Here is a 19,110-nt window from a genome sequence, read left to right on the forward strand (position 1 = left end):
GTCAGTAACATGGCGATAGGCACGCTTGTCAGCGCAAGCAGCCTTGAGGACTTGATAAAAGCTCAGTTTCCATCAGCATTCGTCCTTGAAATGCATATGACAGACATCCATTGATTACTCCGAGGAGGGTAGCCTCCTCATCATAAATTAATTGAATTTACGGTGCTTTACCAAACATCCAGTCTTTCAACAAACTCATCAATGGTCTTACCTAGTCTCTGGCATTCTTGGCTGAATATGTATCTTTTATATTTCACATTTGTCACTGGCTTAAACTTGACATTAAAGGCCTTTTCGATGTGATCATATGTCTTTTCTCCTTCTTGTAAATTCTTTTTCATGGCTTCTTTCACTCCTTCACCGGCCATGTTTCTCAAGATACTTTATACTCTTTTTCATCTATTGCATCTATGAACGCTTCAAAAGTTTCTATCCATCCATCTACCGCCAATATTCTGTTTTTTTGTAACATCAAACGCAGTTGGCGGTTTTAAGAATGCAGCAGCCGTGCATACATTGGAGGACAGTAGTGGTCTCTCAGGCGCTTCCGGTGGAACTTGATCAGACAGAGCTTCTCTAGCGCCTCCTGATGTGCTGCCTTTGGGGTCAGCCTCAATGACTTTGAGCTTGGATCTCGTCCTGGCTCTCCATCGGAGCGGTGTATGTTATGGCTGTCTAAGGAGTTGTTCTGGGCCCCTTACGCAGCAGCCTTGGTGGTGGGCCGCTTCGTCTGGGGAAACTCGGCAAACCCAACCCGACCCTCTTTCTGGGACTGCTCTCCAGCATGTTGTGAGACGATGATTTGTTGATGGTTTCAGAAAGGAGATAAATCTTTGTACACTACAAGTACATGAAAGCAGATAACACTGGTCGATTTTGTGCTGAAATGTTTCTTAGCAAACACCTGGTTGATCTCTGCTTCATAGCATGTGAATTTCAGTGTAATGTGTACTGAAGTATCTGTGTGCTTTTCTTGTCCACCTTTAGTTTTCTTACTCCACATAGCGTATGGCATTAATTTGCGTAATGGCGCCATATATTCTATTAGAAGCTGTTTCGCTCAGTTCCTGTCCAGCGACATGTAGACTTTCAGTGTCGCCGTCTTTATCTTTAAGCATTTTATGCAGGCTGGCATTGCGCTGAGACTCCACCAGTGCCAGCATCGATTCTGCACTTCAACTGAGGCACATGTGGCACGCACGAGCAGTGTGCTGGACCACGGCAAACTCTCTGGAAGAGCGCTTTCAGTGTACGGGCTTCGTGTCCCCTATCTTGTCACCAGTTATAGCTTCCTTCCAGCCCAGGTACTCGCCAATAACCAAGCCACACACGAAGAGTAGTTGAACACGTCTTGATTACACTGGCGTGTACGTCAGAACTCAACATTCTACGCTGACCTTTAACTTATCTCTCCAGTGCTTACGTCCTTACCGATGATATACCTTGGAAGTCACTCATGGAGGATCGATGCTACTACTCCAAGAATAAGCTTGTTAGTTGCACTGAAGAAAACGGCTATTGAATTTGTTAGACATGGCCCTCTCTACAGGGTCACCCCCAAACTGGTGCCTTCACCCTTCCCATTTTTGCTGAATATGTTTCTGTTGGCCTGAAGACACCCTCCTGTTCAACGCCACTGTGAACCCATGTGGTACCCTTGGTAAAAGCTCTCAGGACCAACTAGGCTACCCCACTGGTACTCCCTAGCTGCCCGCGGCCAGGACCAGGCCTCCCAGATGCCACTGGTCCTTGCCCACCCACAGAGTGGGGGGTAGTAACCCCTGGCACATAGTAGCTTTTCTCCACTCCACCCCTCATCAGGGCAGTTCTAGACTGCCACTGATCCTCCAGCCTAGGGTCCACACCCTCAGGTTGAACAGAAGTCACGGGTGAGGCTCTCCTCCCCCCTACCTCTCCTCTTAGGGTTTCGCACTCTCCTCCTTTGAGAGCCCCCCCCCAGAACACAACTCTCCCACCAGTTCAGGACCTCTCTCCAGCAACTGGTCTCCAAACCTAGGGTCTAAACCTTCAGGTTGCACTGGGGTCAGAGGCAAGAGCTCCCTCCCTCTGCACCCCCTTCCAGAGTTCTGCACCCTCCCAACTGGAGCGGTACCCCTGGAAGCCAAACTGGTCAGGACACTAGTTACAGATGTCCCTCCCTCAGGTCAGGCAGATCCTGAACCTGTCCTCCCAACCCAGGGACCAACCCCTGCGGTTGAACACTTGCCTGGTACGCCAGGACTTCTGGGGGCGCACACAGCCTCAACCCCATGAGGGTAACACATGACTCATGTGTCGTGTGAAAGTCTGCCTGGCGCAGATCTCCCAACCCCTGTCCATCTGACAGCGCACGAAGTTCCCCCAGGACAGAAGTGGTGTCAACATTGCCATTCATCGGTGACTCAGCCCTTCTGGCTGGCCCCTGACCCACTGGTTCTTCCACTGGGGAACACATCCCCCCTCTCACCCCTCAATCCAGACTTCTGCATCCTCCCAACTGGAGCAGTACTGCCAGACACCAGAACCACTGGAGCTCAGTTTACAGACGCTCCAGGGTCTCCTGACACTAGGAGATCCTCCTCAAATGGCTTTCTAGTACAGCCTAGGCCCTCAACCTGGTGTTGCCTTAGGAAACCCTCCAGGCCCTGAGACTGGGTTTCGGGCACCTGGGGACACACAGTCCCACACTCACTCCTACTCCACTGAGACAGCACATGAGCCCCTACACCCCTCCCAGTACAATTGGATCTAGCTGGGCTACACTGAACCTCTTCCCCCCACACAGGACGGGAAGACACCCAAGCCACTACTTTTGGAATCACTCTCCAATGCCTTGGCAGAACTTTGGGCACTTACCCAAATGTCTGCCTCCTGTGCAAGTTCCCAAGGATTAAAGGACTCGCACTCCAACAGGTGTTGGCACAACCCCGGCAAACAATGACTGAGCATGTGCTCTTTGATAACCATATTGAATAGTACCTAAAAATCATGTTCCGGGTTAACCGTCACCCAATCAACCAGCGCATCATAACATTCACCCGCAAACTCCCCACAAGACTGGTGAGACAGTTTCTTACTGTCCCTGAACTTCAACCTGTACTCCTCTTCTTGGGAACAAGGTACCATACTTTGGGAACTGGGAATGGGACTTCCTGCACTGGACTCCATAATGCTGCCACCACTGGACCCCACCCTCACTGGTGAATCCAGAAAACCACAACTGCACTCAGGGGATAATCTACCCTCCAGAGCTAATTTCTCCCTGGCAAAGGCCCTCTCAGCCTCCGCCATCTTCTCCTGCGCTAAGACCCTTTCGGTCTCTAGCTTTTTCTACTCCACCATCAGCTGCACCCTCTCCTTGGCATGCTCTAACCTGAGCTTCTCCAAAGCCAGCTGATGCTCCCTTTCTTCCCTCCTATCTACCCACTCCTCTGGGGATAGGGAAAGGGATGGGGCACTGACCCCGACACTGGACCCAGCTAGTGACTCCCTATCTACGGGGTCCTCGCTATCTACTAGCGTACCTATCCTGTCATTTTCTTCCTCCCCTTCAGACTCCAAAGGGCCACCCTCAGACCTACCACCCTCTTGGTGTGCGGCCAGGGCCCTCATCTGCTCATTGCGCTCACGTTCCCATTTGTCCTTTTGCCATTGGATGAGGTTTTCCGGACGTTTTGACGTGGTGTCTGACCCACTCACTGTTATGTCTCTCTCCTCACAGAACCCCACCAACTTCCACATACTGTATCTAAACAGACCATAGAAATTAAAGACAGACTCCATTTTGGCAAGACGCTCAGAGACACGTGCAACACAGGAGACCTAGGTGCAAGAGCTGCAACAGGGGTACGTAATTCAAAAATGACACTTTTAGGAGAAAAAATAAAATATAACTCAGAAACAATAATCCCCAAACACGTGATTATCTAAATGCAGGGTTTGTAGTGCAAGTCCTATCCTCACCGCTGACCACCAATGTTAGAAATGGGATCTCTGGTTGGCTAAAGCTTGCGCCAAAGCCAGGCAGAGACCACCACTCTAGTCAGGGCAAGGGAGTTACACGCCAAAGATAACCCCTGCTCACCCCCTTGGTAGCTTGGCACGAGCAGTCAGGCTTATCCCGGAGGCAATGTGTAAAGTGTTTGCGCAACACACACACACACAGCAGCAACACCCTAGGCACACCATAAAAGGAACTCCACACAAGGTTATATAAAAAATAGCCTTTGTATTGTCATAAACACATTAGAAACATAATCACATAATATACACTGTGCCAACTGGCACTAGGCAATATTCAAAGGGGATTAAATACAGGACCCGGCCAATCGGGCCCTGGTCATGACCATCAGAACAGGTAAGTAAAACGCAAGTAATGAAACAACCAGTAACTACTGGTACCATAATGACCTCAGCATTATCACCTGTAATAAACACATTATGTCTGCATCACTTTGGGCATACACACATTACACTATCTCATTAGGCATAAACACATTAGGATAGACCTCATACTCATAAATCACCTTAGGGCCTGGCACCCTACAAACCTATTAGTCCCCCTGGCCAACTGGCCTTCTCAGGGGCTCACATGTCCTATGTCCCAAATGTCAGGGCTGCTGCCAATGCAGCGGAATTCGCAGTGCGCAATTGCGCTGGGCAGAGGTGTGCATCTCACTCCTACCTCATTCAGAGATGCCCCCAAAGGAATGCTGGCCTAAACGTGGCAGCTGCCCACTACTTGCTGGGCAGCTGTGAAATCCAAAAAGATGGGCACTGGCACCGTCTGTCCCCCACAGGGACTCTAACAAAATAAATGGGCCCAAACGTTTCAGCTGCCTGTGCTTCGCAGGGCAGCTGTGGGAATGCACCGGCAGTCCTGGCACTCACTGTGCCTCTGGCGCCCAAAACAATGCCCCACAAGCAATGAGGACGGGCACTGTGCACATGGGAGTCCCGCCCTGGGACTCTGAAAATAAACTCTGCCCCAAATGTTGCAGTTGCTCACTGTCAGGCAGGGCAACTGTAACAAAATCTTGCCAACACGGGGAAGAGCACGGGCCTCTCGTTGGAGATTAGACTGGAGAAGGGCCCAAAACGTTGCAGCTGCCCGCTTCTGCGGCGCAGCTGAGAAAATGCCACAAGCACCGACAATGTGCCTCGAGCTGCACCAACACGGCGGTGCATTCAGCCCCCTCACTCACTGGGGGTGCACTGGCAGATTTCTCTGGGTCCCGGTGGGTGGGGGCAGGCACCGAAAACGTGCCTCGTCTCTCTCCCACCCCTGGGCCCCTCCTCACCTGGTCGGGCAGTCTCTCTCTTCTTTTGGTCCAAGGAGCGCGGGGTAGGCTCCCGTCTGCTTCTGGCTTCTTGAGGAGCACCCCACCCACAACCAGGCCGCTCTGCCAGGGAAGACATGGCTTGGCAGTTCGGGCTGGACTGTTCCCATGAGGCACAGGGTCAAGACTGATTTGCATATGGCCATGTCTGAACTGGGGTGGCGTAGTGGGCAAAAGAACGATGGATTTAACCCAGATCTCTTGGCTGGGGGAGAATGTCTGCATTGTCAGCATTCCGTCCATCATTTGTTTGTTGTAATGGCTTCCGGGTCACGGCGGGCAGCGCGGCGGCCCCTCTTGTAGATTCTCTGTGTTCTCGGCGGCGGCCTCACACGACGGGCCAGAAGCGGCGGGTTGGGCTCCCGCTTTGTTTTTTTTAAAAAGTACTAATACGTGGAAACAGCGACAGTGCGGGGTGGGCACCCGTTCTTTCAATAAAGATGATTGCGGGGTGGGCACCCGCTGGCAGCACACACAAATGCGGGGTGGGCTCCCGCTTCAATAAGGAGCTCAGGGGGGAATCCCACACGCCTGGATTCCCTCACAGCCTCGCGTTGCTGTAGCGCCTGCTCCTCTCCCCTTAGGCGACCCAAATACAGCGACCCAAATACAGCACTCACGAGGCGCTAGGCCACAAAAGTCCTCAAAAAGGCAGAAATAAGAGAGTCCTTGGTGCTGGGGAGACCCCAGCAAAATGCAGCCAGGCAAGCCAGCACGCAGGGACCCCCGGGAAACAGCAGCTGGGTCCCGCGGTGGTTCCTCCTGGCAGAGTGTACTACCACCATGTCAGAGCTTAAGGCAAAAAGTTCAGGGGTGAACCTGCCAAAAGGGCGAAGTTCAACACAGATGAAAAGTGGGTGGAGTCTAGGGAAGAGCGAGCGCCGCACTCAGCTTTAAAGTTACAGAATAAACCTTAAACGGCACGACTGAAGCGGCGAAAAGAGACGGGGTTGTTTGTAGTGTAGCTTCTGGTGTATGCGGCAGAAGGGGTGTAGGGTTGATGAAGTAATAAGAAAAAAAAATTGTGTAGACTGATAGCAACATACTGGTTGCCTTGGACTTCTGCGCATTATATACTAGCATCCCCAAATCTGGGGGGATTGCAGCCATACAGCATTTTTGGGAAATCGGAGACACCACTCTGGGCATTCTGAAATGCTAATAGATTTGATCACTGGTGTTTGGCTAGCAATGACTTCATTGGGGAGTAGTATGATTTTACAGCAAGTTGCAATAACAGCACGGCCAGATTACCAGGCACAATCTGTTTTAGGATTTCACCCGATGCACTTGGCTCTTCACAGGGTTTCCTTCAGGATGACAACGGTGTTCTTCTTGTTCTATCCGACGATGGTGTCTTAACAGCTGCATTTCTTATCCCCATGTCGTTGTGTAAGATTCTTTGTATATCCTGCTGCAGCCTTGAAAAAGTCTCTATGACGAAACACGTGCCGGCTGTCGCTCTGTAATGGATTTTACGACTCAGACGCAAGAAAGGTGAATAATTGTGGAAACAAATCACAGCAAACATCTCTGATCTTGCAGTACCTCTTTACTGGCCACACAACACGGCCATTGGACTTCTCTGAGTGCTTCGGTATTCCTCTGCTTATTTGGAAGCGAGGTGTTGGCATGATAGGCCTCTTTGACTTAACGAGGGGGAGGAGCTGTCACTTATCACAGTTTCACATCACAAAGGCTCTGCATGAGCACTCTCTCAAAAGGGTGATCACTGGACTTTTGTGACTCCAGACAAGCTGGACACAGGGCAGGGTGGAAGCGGATGTCTGACACGTCATGGCGGTGGAAGCCTCTAGAAACTCCTACTTCAAAGTGGGCACCAGGTATAAATATTGGACTCCAGACCGCAAAAGAATAAATGAGGTCCCAGTGCCACCTACTGTCACTTCTAATACTCAATGCCAGTAAAAACAACTCTCAACAAAGTCCCACAAAACTATAGTGTCAGAGAAAATTTACATCAAGGACACCAAGTGACCCCTCCTAACACATCTCACCATTAAAATGAACTTTCAACGAAGTTCCACAATACTAAAGTGCAAGATGTTATCTTGCGAGTATACTGTGCCTTTATATCTACACTGTTATTCTAAGCGTACATGGTGATTGTTTTGCCCATCTTATTCCAATATTATCTCCTTTATATGCTGTTATCTCAAGTTGATGCTGCTTCCTATCCTACCTTGTGCCTATAGCAGTGACCCTTCCTGTCTGATGTCTACTAGTTTATGCTATTGATTTCCTACCTATGATGTGGGTGTATAACTTGTATATATGCTCTCGAATATAAAGGACGTTTCTGCAGACTGACCAATAAACTCCATCACAACCACCAGCTCCTAGATACCATGTCCACTAAGAACCCAGTGACATCAACAGGCCCACCGGTGCTTTTCGGCATTCAAGGCCCCCTTTTCCTCAAAGCGATCCTACCAGATCGCCTTGGTGACCTTTTTCACACGCCTCTGACACTCGCATCCCACTCTTCCAAAGAAGTGCCCACCAACCGTCCACTGAAGGGCCCAATGTTACAATCAGGCAGCCATCTCAGCTGTTGGAGGCTGTCTCTTGACCACTATGCACACCTCTGAATGCTTCTCCTGAAGTCTAACTTTGGTTATCCCCAGAAACAACTTTTGAGTATCACTTCAACCTCGGGAGCATGGAAAGATACGGCCCCAACTCATTTCTGAAAAAACCTCTCCAAGCATGCTGCTAAAAAGTACGAAAACAAAATCCTTAAAGAACACCCAGAGACACTAATAACAGATATCTTCTATAGTCCAACACACGGAGGCCATAAAATGGACTTCATCTTCTACACTAAGAAACCCGCCAAATGGAGAGAAACCTTCATTCAACATCTTCATGTAACTAATACTGCCAACGTCCCTTATGGATCTAAACTCACTAGATCCCTATCCCAGAACTTTAGTGGAGAACTGTCCATAACCATTTACAGAAATGGGAACATCCTCATCCAAGCCACTGAACAAAATCTATTTTCCACTTTCCGGCTCTCTGCGCTCCCATGCCATTCGCTCCCACCACCACCACTCCACCCTCTCCCATGCACCCCCTAATCTACTAGTTGAACCTTCTACTCCCAATCCCCCTCGCACTGGCCCCACCTCTACCCCCCCTACAGCCTCTCTGATCCCCAGACACGCTGAAGCTTCTGTTTTGATACCAAAACTACTTGCCCCCTCTCCATGGCACACTCCCAATGCCCAGCTTGACTTATCTATCGCATCAGAATCCTTTCAGTTCTCCACCCACAGCAGGCTGGATACTACATTAGCCCAGGAGCAGCCTTTGCAGATAAGAGCCGAGGGGGAGTCGGGGGAATGCGGTAGACGACAAGGGAAAATTAAATAAATCATTTCCCCCTCGTTGTCGTCTATTGAATCCCACCCCACCCGGCCCCACCGCTCTTACCTGCACGGGACGCTTCTGCATTAGCCTCCGCCCCAAACTCTGATGAGCTCCTTCACACTCCACTTCCTACCACTGACCCAACAGCCACTCAACTGATCCCTACAACAGCTCAGCTTGAACTCACAATCAACACTATTCTGGATGAAATCTCGTCACTACGTAAGAACGCGAAGATTACCTACTTCCTGCCCCAGCTTCACGCATCTATAGCGAACACTGACCCTGCCACAAACATACACTCTTGATCCCCTATCCTTTACCCCTAGACAAACAATCCCCTATATCCATCACCAACTCGATCATAGATGCACCACAACTAAAATGACGCAAAGGGAAGCTGAAATGCTGAGCAACACGTATGACAATGCCCCGAGCAAGCCTTGCCGCCGCAAGATCCTGGTCATCCTTGGCACGAGTAGAACCCTGAACACCACTTGCCCTCCCAGGCGGCCTACCCAACTAACTACCATCCAACCCTGTCAGCCTGGTCCAAGATCACTACCTACGCTTTGCTGCATGCTACTAAACGGTCAGTCAGCAGTCAAGCATGCCACTCAAATAGCCGAAACCATACTAGGACACAAAATTGACTTCTGCTTTCCAAATGAAACCTGGCTGAATGACCACTCATCCTCTTATCAATTTCCTCACCCCAGAGGGCTTCTCAATCATCCGTACGACTGCTAGCATCACATTGGCGGTGGAATAACCATTATACACAAAAACTATTTGTGCTTAACTCCCTTCCACAACACAAAATACCCTACCTTGGAATATGTAGGAATTCAGCTCTCGTCCAAAGGCCGTAACTCTATCAAAATTCATGTAATCTATCACCCTCCTGGTGAAAAACGACAAATCTTTGAGGACTAAACAAACCTATTAATGCAAAACTACCTTAAAGGCAGCACAGACGTTCTACTAGGAGACCTGCACTTGAACAATGCCGATGATCCAACAGTACAAGCCCTATCCACCCTCCTGGGAGCGAACGATCTCACCCAACACTGCAATAAACGAACTCGTACCAAGGGCTCTACCCTTGATGCAATCATCTCTAAGCAGAATACCTTATTCCTCCGTTCTATCCTACCCACCGACTGGACTCACCACTACCTAATTCTTTTCAATCTCAATGCCATCCAACCAAAGGCCCACCCCCAAAGTACCCGGCACAAGCACTGTGCGAGGAACGTACATTGAATCTTCCAGGCAGAGTTAGAAGCATTAGTCAGTTCCCAAATTACAAGGTGATGATCTCACCGCCCACTACAACACACAAATGGGAGAACTCCTTGACATAGTCGCCCCTTTGAAACTCAAGAAATCATAAGTATTCCTTTCAGATCTTGGTTTAATAAATACCTTAACAACGAGGCAACAACTCCGATTGGATGAAAGAAACTGGAGACAACAACCTTGTTAACACATCTTGCGATACCGGGAGCTAAACGCATAAAATACAAAAAACATATCTTCCGAGAAAATTCCCCTTCTTCTGAGCCCAACTTGACCGTTCTAGGAACAGACCTAAAGACCTTCTCAACATCATCAAACAGCAAACCTCCTCTTTCCCTCAACACTCAATAAATGACTCTACCATGTGTTGCGAAGAGTTTGCAACATTCTTCTCTGAAAAAATATCCAACATTGAAATCTCTCTTGACTCACCCATCTCTCCGTCCTACACCAAAGATGTCCCCCCTAGCAAAGAGGGTCTACCCAAGGCCCTACCTCCAACTAATGGTCGTCTCACCAAACTCACCCTATGCCAGTTGGACTGAATTCGACTATGTCCCGTAAGAAAAAGTTCTCAAATTACTCTCTTGCATGAAACCAACATCGCACATTTCCGATCCCCTCCCTCCTGAGCGTGTCAAGAATCTTAGTCACATTATATCTTGCCTGCATGGACCAAAATCATCAACTCCTCCTTATCGAGCAGCTCCATGCCAACCTCCCTCAAACTCGGCCAAGTCACCCCCTCATCCAACAACACAGACGCCAACTAGAAACACCTTTAACAATTACAGACCTATATTTATTCACATTTTACCTTCAGAAGCAAGTCTCATCAAAGCACAAGAGTGCCCGACGAACTTAGTAGTCCATACGCTGGTACTTTTCAGACTGGATTATTGGAACTCTTGCCTGTCTGGCCTTCCCCGAGAAAATTAGCATCACTGAGAGAAATGCTTCATACAGTTATCCACTTTGTGACAGGTCACAAAGTTTTTAAATCACATTTCTTCTATACTTCGCATCCTACAATGGCTTCCAATTGAGCAACAGACCAATGTAACACTGAATGCATCACCCACAAAGCCCTCCACAACTCCACACCATCCTACTTGGTAGAAAAACTCAAAATCTCTGGATCTGCACAAGAATCGAGAATTCGTAAAGTCCTCCTGCTGGAACAAGCGACATTCAGGCAAGAACGCTTTATGAAGCTCGCCTTCTCTGCCAGCGCTACAAGGATCTGGAACTCCCTCCCACAACCTCCTTGAACAACCACAAGTCTTGCCAGAATTAAAAAGAAACTCAAAATCCTTCTATTTCAGAGATGCTTTGAATAATAAATCTGTGATCGCTTTTCTGCATCCACTTTTCCAATGTATCCAGATATTAACGGTTTGAACTTTCTCCCCCGACGTGATCTGTGGGATTAGTCTATTGCTTATCTGTTGTTTTATGGCACAGCTAATCTGCATTTTAGTCTTTCTTCTTTAGAAAAGTGCCTCAATGCCCTTCAGCCAAGATTGTACTATATAAAACCACAAAAATAATCACATTTGGTATAATAAAGAGAAACCAGAAAAAACATCTTTTTGAAAAGTTTGTGCAGATTTGTCAAAAGATTCCAAAGTTATTAGCAAAGAAATACTTGCTTTTCAATACAAACGCTTATAACCACAAACTACGTGGGAAGGAAGGAAGGAAGAGCGAGAGCGAGCGAGACACACACACACTATGGTTTAAGTGAGTTTCAAATAATTTTTAAATATTAATTAAGATGTTAAAAGCAATCCCAATAATAACTTCACTGTAACCTTTGTGTTTTAGATCCAGGACTGCCAGACAGCTCTAAAGACATCGTGGGGATATTCAGAAAGCGTCAGTGGGAATACATTCCACCCATTCCTTACCATTGGATTTGTGGTTTGTAACTCACATCCATCTCTCCCGCTGCCCAAACTTTGTTTACTGTATTCTTCCACAAACATGCTTTCTGCAAAAAGGCCTTTAAATCTGGTTTTTATCTTGTCACATTTGGGGTGCATTCAAAGACAGAGGTCAAATGTCAAGCTCTCTCTTTGAGGGAGCTTGGTGTTTACTTTTCTTCCTAGGACTTCAAAATTAGAGAATTCATGTGACAATTCTGCTGAGTATCCATACAAGAGGAGAAGGTGTAAGATTTTTTTTTCATAGCAGACAACAAAAATACAAGCACTGGCAAGGCCAATTGGTCTTGCCTTGCGAACCTACTGACTTTGCAAATGACTTTTAGCAGTGTCCCACACCATTATTCGAAAAAGAAATATCCTACTGCCTTTTGCTGGGTTCCAAAGATTGACACGTAGTTACTGAGGCCTACCCTTTGAATTTCAATCAAATGTGATGGATATGATTAATGAAAATAGAATGCCGGGTACGGAGAGTTATTACTGTGCCATCAATAAGCTCCTTAGGTGCTGCACCTAAAAATGCTGATATTAAATTTTTTTTCTGAACGCCGGGAAAGGGGACCATTAGTCTGAGAAGAAGCTAGATACGGTTGCTCTCTGTTGCAGGCAATCCCAGTCCACAATCCGAGTCTGAGAAGTCTCTTCCCAGTGTGAGTTTGGTATTTTTGAAAAGTAGTTTGGCCACGCCGCCGTACTTTGACTATTTTCCTCAAGATAAACACTAGTAATGCGACCAATAATTTCCAAATCAGCCTACGGGCTTGCCGTCTTTCGCGGTATTGGGTGTAAATGCCTGTGCTGTCCTGATGGTTTTCTGCTTCAATATGGCTGTGCGCAGGCAGCATCGAGGGCGCTGGCCTTGCAGGGCGTGAAGGTAATTTTTCAGCCCTCACACACCTTCACAGCAGGCACCAGGTGGGGGGGGGGGTCTCCCCGCACTCAGGTGTGTTATATTCAGTGTTTTATTTAGTGCCAACATGACCCAACTGGGTATCAGAGTGCTTCACAATTCTATAGCATTGTACTTCTGACATTTGTAAATGTAAATGTAGTTGAGCTTATATAGCGCACAGCTACCACAGAGGGTTTCCCGGCGCTTGCTTAGGGAACCCGTCCTGGTATTCCCCTGTGAGATAGCAGGGTATCCACAAGGTGAAAGTCAGGCATCCTGCCGCGAGGGGCCGTTGTGGAGATTAAGCAAGCTATTGCCCAGAGTCGCAGAGTGTGAACCCGTGAGTCGAGGAGGCACCGGGGCGAGAATTATCGAGTCCGTGGAGTTTTTAGCCCAAGACCCGCCGAGGCGGGGAATTGAACCCTGGTCCAGGACCGATCTCAGCTTCCGGGTCTGCCGCCTCTAACCCCTGAGCCACACTTCTCCATTTGGTTTGATTAGTCCTTTAAACAAATTACCAAGTATATATATTCACTTTTAAGTGGAAAGCATTTCTACTTTACAAATAATACATGTCCTAAACATTACTAGAGATCAACTTGCATTTCAATAGTAGGTGTCCTAAATATTACAACAAGTGTCATTATAGAAATACATGTACTAAGAATACCTCATGTCATTTAGTACAGTGGATTGTACATAGCAAACAGACTGGTTAGAGAATATATAGCTATTTCCTATACTGCTTTCGGCCCGGAAACTTTGTACAGATGCGGCAGGGCTGCGTCATGATGCTGCTGGTGAGAGCTGCCAGATGATGCTTCAATTTGCCGGCCCTCTGCACATGCCAATGTCCCCTCCACCCCAAGCCGTCCTTCCATTATCTTAGGTACCAACTTTACAGTCGACGGTGAAGCTTCTGGTCGGCAGCCGCAGACATGAGCACTTTAGCTGAAACGGCTGCTACCATTATGCGAAGGGGAGGTGGTGAAGGCAAGAAAATGAAGTAATTTGCTTTTATAAATAATAAGCCAGGAGAGGCAAGTAGCGATGAGTGAGACGGTGAGGAACTGGCTCTCTTACTTTAAAGTCAGAGAAAGAACAGGCGTTTTAGGGGAAACATCATCTGACATTTGATCTCGGTCTGTGAATGAACAGCAAATGTGACGAGATAAGAACAAGAATTACAGCCGTTTACAAAAAAGCTTGGAGTGAGTGAAAAAAGTGCTCATATGAAGTGCTCTTAGACAAAGAAAAAAGAAAAAGTGCCTAAAGCAGTTGATAATATGGGACTATTGCAAGGATACAAGTAACGGGCCGGTGCTCCGTGGGAGGGAACAATCTACGAAAAGGAGGGACAAGTAGGAAAGATTAGCCGTTTGGAAGCAAGGCTGTTTAAAGGAGATTCGAAGAAACAAATAAAAAGCAATGGGTGGGCAGTAAGCCCACAAAGTAAAGCGCTGTTGCGGCAAGACCTAAAAAAAAAAAAGAACTGTGCTGATATTTCAGAATATCTCAGAATTAGTACAAATAAAAGCACATTTGTTTTGTATTACTGAAGTGTGGAGAAAAATATTTGAATATGATTGAAACACATTAATACACTAGGGGATGACATTTGCAAACATTATCATTTATGTGCAGTAAAACCATATTTCGGTGTAAATGTAATGATCATTTCAATTGAAAATGTGTTGTCTGTAATGGCAGTGCGCTACCACACCAAGTATACTCCAAACTACGCCACTCAACTCCACACCACTCCACTCCACTCCAATCCAATCTATGCCACTCACTCCACGCCCCTCTACTCCACACCACTTACCCCACTTTAATCCACCCCACTCCAATCTATCCCACTCCACTCCAAAGTACCCCAATCCATCCCACTCCAATTCACCCCATTCCAATCTATCCATTCCCAATTTACCCACTGCAATCTACCCCACTCTAACTCAATCTACCCCACCCCACTCCAATCTACCCTAATACACTCAATCTAACCCACCACACTCTAATCTACCCCACTCCACCCCAATCTACCGCACTCCACTCAGATTTACCCCACTCTGCTCCAATATACCCCAGTCTACCCCACTCCATTTCAATCAACCCCAACTCTAATCTACTGCAATCTGACTTCACCCCAATCTACCCCACTCTACTTCAGTCCAATTTACCCAACTCCATTTCAATTTACCCCACTGCAATCTATCCAACTCATCTACACTCCTACCACAATCTACCCACTCCAAACTACCATAATCTACCCAACTCCAATCAACCAAAATCTACTGCACTTGACTGTAATCTACCCCACTCCACCCAATCTATCCCTCTCCACTCCATCCAATCTACCCCACTACAATCCACCCGATCTACCCCCATTCCACTCCACCTTAATCTACCCCACAACACTCCACTCCAATCTATCCAATTCCACTCAACCCCACTCTACCCAAATTTACCTCATTCCAGTCATCTAATCCACTCCACTCCAATCTACCCTACCCCACTCCACCCCAAATGTACCTATCCCAATCTACCCCACTCAAATCTACTCCAATCAATTCCACCACACTCTACCCCACCCCAACCAAATCTACCCTACACCACTCTATATAACTCCACTCAATTCTACTCCAGTCCAATGTACCGCAAACCAAACTACCCCAATATACTGCACTCTAATCTACTCCACTCCAGTCCAGTCTTCCCCACTCTACTCCAATCTACCTCATTCCACGCCACTCTTTCCCAATCTATCCCACTCCAATCCACCCCAATCCATCCTACTCCACCCCACCTCAATCTACTGCACTTCACCTCAATCTATTCCACTCCACCCAAATCTACCCCAATTGACTCCAATCTACCCCATTCCACTCTAACCCAATCTATCCCCCTTCTATCTACCCCACCCGACCCCATGCCACTAACTTTTAGCCATGCCGAACAGCAGTCATACTGGTGTACATAATGGCTAAAACTCATTGCCTAAGTCAATAGCTTTCGGATAGGAGACACCTATTTGCTTTGCCAATGCTTGTTTTCAGTGGCTTTTTTTCCCATCATATACACACGCAACAGTTCCCTGCAGCCAACTCCAAGCAGGCACAGGTGTTCAACGGTGCCTGGGCACAGCAGGGGATTCCCTGAAGGGCCTGGCTTATGTTTATTTCTTTTTTATTTTTAAGGGTTCCCAGACACTTTCTTGGGGTTCCCGGACCCTTGCAACCTTGTGTACCCTTATTGGACATCGATAGGGTTTCAGACTGAGCAGCAGGTCTCCGAACATCACAAATGTCCACAAGGGTACAAGGCCAATTACTGTGCCTGCGCAGACACCTGCCTAAGGTTTGCGGACCTCAAGGGTCATGATGTGGAATCCAAACTCTGTCTCAAAATCAGCAATTTATTCTACATTTTAACATTAGGCAGCCCCTGTGCCAGGGAGAGACAGGATGGCACCACAGCTCTTTATGGCTTCTTTAGTATTCTTACAGGATGCGGGGAACAAGTCTCTTCATCATGTAATGGTTCGAGATGTAGCCAGCCAATCAGGGAGCTTGAGGTCCGCAGAACCAACTTTGGGTTTACGTATCCGAAATGGATGGGCGAAAAAGCTCCCTCACCCAATCAGATGCAATATATTTTTACATTTGAGTCCTCGAATCCAGGTGCACGGACCATTCATGGGCTAAAGGTCCAGCTAGCTCTATCTTAAATGACTAGTGGCTTAATTTGAGGCCCACAAAAAAACACTGCATGAAACTAGCCATGCCAAAGTTATTATATGTATATATATATATATTCACTGAAAAAACCATAGGTTTCACACGTTATAGTTAGCGGAAATTTTACTGATAAAAAAACCAATGAAATTCCCCCGTTATAGTTAGTGCAGGCAACTATAACTCACGCGACCGCAATCCTCTGCTGATGCTAATACTGTATTTAGACACTTATTTGCCCATGTCTTCTTCCATACATTTTTAGCTATACATATATTACAAATATTTTTTTTTCATAAAGACACATATGTCATCAGCAGAAGATTGCGGTCGCGTGAGTTATAGTTGCCTGCACTAACTATAACGGGGGAATTTCATTGGTTTTTTATCAGTAAAATTTCCGCTAACTATAACATGTGTGAAACCTATGGTTTTTTCAGTGAATTTGCAAGGTTTTTTAAATGCTAATTCCTAACTATAACGTGTGTGAAACCTATGGTTTTTTCAGTGAATTTGTACGGTTTTTTAAATGCTAAGTTACTTTACGCCATTCGTGGCGTGCGCGCCCACTTAACGCAGTTAGTGCCGTGCACCACGTTACGCTAGATGGGCCATGTACGCACGATGCGCTTCGCGCACCGTGCGCACATGGAGGACATATGATGCACTTCCTTTTGAAAGGTAATATTTTAATTTTTCGTATATGTTATAAGCCATGCACAAATGGTGCCCTTCGGGCACCATTTGCACACGGGGTGGAGAGTGTGGATAATTTTTTTTTTATTATTTTTTTTTTTAAAGATTTTAGTTTAACTCATCTTGAATAAGCCATTCACAATTGGTGACCTTCGGGCACCAATTGCACACGGGGTGGGGAGAGTGTGGATATTTTTATTTTTTTTATAATTTTTTACCGTAAGCGTAATCGGCGAAATTAGCGGAAAAAAAAAAATTCCGTTTTTAGCCTTGGGGGATCTTTGGGGACTCCCTCAACATTGCTATGTGTGTGGGAGCTGTCTAAACAGCCCCTTTACATGTTTTTGTGCTTTATATTTTAAACATCTCTCTCAGTGCGAGAGAGAAAATGGCGGCCGCCGCTTCCTGGTTTCGGCCGATTCGAATGTTTACTAAGATCTAAGAGCCAATCAGAATCGCGCTCGCGCACGCCAACGTACGCGTACGGTAAGCGTACCGTAAGCGCACCGTAAGCTGGCTCAGATATATATATTGATTTAAAGGCTATTTTCTCAGAATCTACTGAACAGATTTACACCGAACCTACAAAAGGCACTTCCTTGACCTGAGGACTACCTCTCTGCCAAATTTCTAGTAATTCTGTTCAGCCGTTCGGGCTGTAGCCCTGTCTAAAGGTCCTATGGAAAAATGCATGGGAAAAACGCGTTTTGGGACCCCCCTTTTATCTCAGCCCCCGCTTGACGAATCCCCCCGAGACTTTCAGGGTAGGAGCGGAGCGTAGCGCCCCACCTATTTTGAAAAATTCGCGAGGATTCGTCGACCGGCGCCAAAGTTATTCAAAATAGAATGTTGCGGATTTCCTATGGAAACATGGTCCTAACTATAACTACCTACTGGCGACCGCCAGTAGGTAATATATATATAATTATATTACATGGGATTCTGTAATCCCTGTATAAATGTCAGTCTCTATTTTCTTTATAATCAGCAATTTGTGACGCACCAAATCAGTGATTATGAAGAAAAGACGTCAAAACTCGGCTTTTATATGTTATTACAGTCGAGTCCTGAGGGCACAATGCCTGCTGCCAGAGCCAGCAGCTGATGTGAAAAGAAGGTCAAGTCACGAAGCATAATTGAAGCAGCTGTTTAAAGCAAGAATCAGAACTTTGCTTTTATTACTTCTGCTGTATGTTACTAGCTTACTATGAGAAGCAGAGGGAATATGTTTATTAGTTTCCTTAGATAAAGGAAGGGTGGAATCTTTCTGCATGTTTCTACACGTTCCGAGCTACTGCAGCTTTTTATAAATGGACTTTTATTGAACTGTTTCTAATATCTTTTTGGATGAAATATCTAACAGTTTTTTAATGTTTACTTTTGCACAACAGGTTTTATGTTCATTCTTCGTGTTTGCAAACATGTTAGCTGCTGCATATGTAGGAGCTACGCACCAAGGTTTGTGGCAAAGGTGATGGTGTGACCATGTATTATATGGGATAAAGTACCACCTGGTGCATATTATAAGATTATTGCAAGTCACCTCAGAGTTCCATGACCTTATAAAGGAACTCTGGCTTCTTCCCCATTCCTCTATATGGTTATGGAACACCTTGTTGACTTGCAATATCTTTAGAAGGTGCAGCAGGGGGTACTTTATCCCTAATATATTTTCACTGATTATGGTTAAAGTGAAGTTGTAGATGGCTCTGTTAAAACACCTTAATGGGTCTTTAAAAAAAACAAAAAAAAAAACAGAAATTCACTGAAAAACAAGGGTAAAATGTATATATGGTTAAGAC

General features: G+C 46.5%; 1 protein-coding gene across 1 annotated transcript in view; it reads right to left on the minus strand.

Annotated features, from left to right (window-relative positions):
• Positions 1-19,110, minus strand: part of LOC146839289 (uncharacterized) — a 53,071-nt gene that overhangs the window by 16,899 nt on the left and 17,062 nt on the right. The gene's annotated exons all lie outside the window — the stretch shown is intronic.

This window comes from Triturus cristatus, chromosome 4_1 (assembly GCF_964204655.1).
Source record: "Triturus cristatus chromosome 4_1, aTriCri1.1, whole genome shotgun sequence".
In the NCBI taxonomy this organism is placed as follows: domain Eukaryota; kingdom Metazoa; phylum Chordata; class Amphibia; order Caudata; family Salamandridae; genus Triturus; species Triturus cristatus.